The following is a 723-nucleotide window of genomic DNA, read 5'->3' as shown; positions in this document are numbered from 1 at the left end:
GTCAAACTGTTACGTTTGGGGTGCTAATGGCTACAACGATACTAAAATGCTTGTTTTGTGATGAAAACTATTGATGACTTCGGACTATCTGGCTACGATTGGGGAGAAATTGCCAGAAAATTTTGTGAAATTGGCGCTTCAAGTGTACTTCGAGTTTAAGCAGTACACCTCACGGATTCAAAAGACTACGATAGTGCAGGAGTTCTTTAATGAGAACGTATTTTAAATGCTGAGTCATTCACCGCGGAGTCCCGACTTGAATCCAATTGAACTCGTGTGGGAGTACAGTCGGAACAAAACGGTTACACTAGAATTCAAGTACCTGAGTGATTTCATTGGAACGAATTTATAGCCGCACTAACCAGATTTAGCCTATGGTCCATTACGGCGCCACGTTTCAAAATTACTTGTGCCATTCGACTTGGCACAATGTCGATCAATGTTCGACAGTACTCCAGGGAAATATTTTCCCACTCGAACGCAATTTTTGCTTCAGGTCCGCAACATTGTCGAACTGGCGACCATTCGCGTACACGGCCCGCGCCAAGAGACCCCAGATATTTTCAATTGGGTTGAGATCGGGGCTCTTGGCGGGCCACTTCATAGTTGAAACGCCACGTTCACTCAGATGGATAGGCAAGGGACATGTTCGAAACGTAAATTGAGGCGTTGCCTTGTTGAAAGACAATGGATCTTACTTCATGGATGGCCTCCAAATTCACA

Source organism: Aphanomyces invadans, assembly GCF_000520115.1.
Source record: "Aphanomyces invadans strain NJM9701 unplaced genomic scaffold supercont1.236, whole genome shotgun sequence".
NCBI classification, from domain to species: Eukaryota; Oomycota; class Saprolegniomycetes; order Saprolegniales; family Verrucalvaceae; genus Aphanomyces; species Aphanomyces invadans.
The sequence above is the reverse complement of the archived record's forward strand: the minus strand, read 5'-3'. Positions refer to the sequence as shown.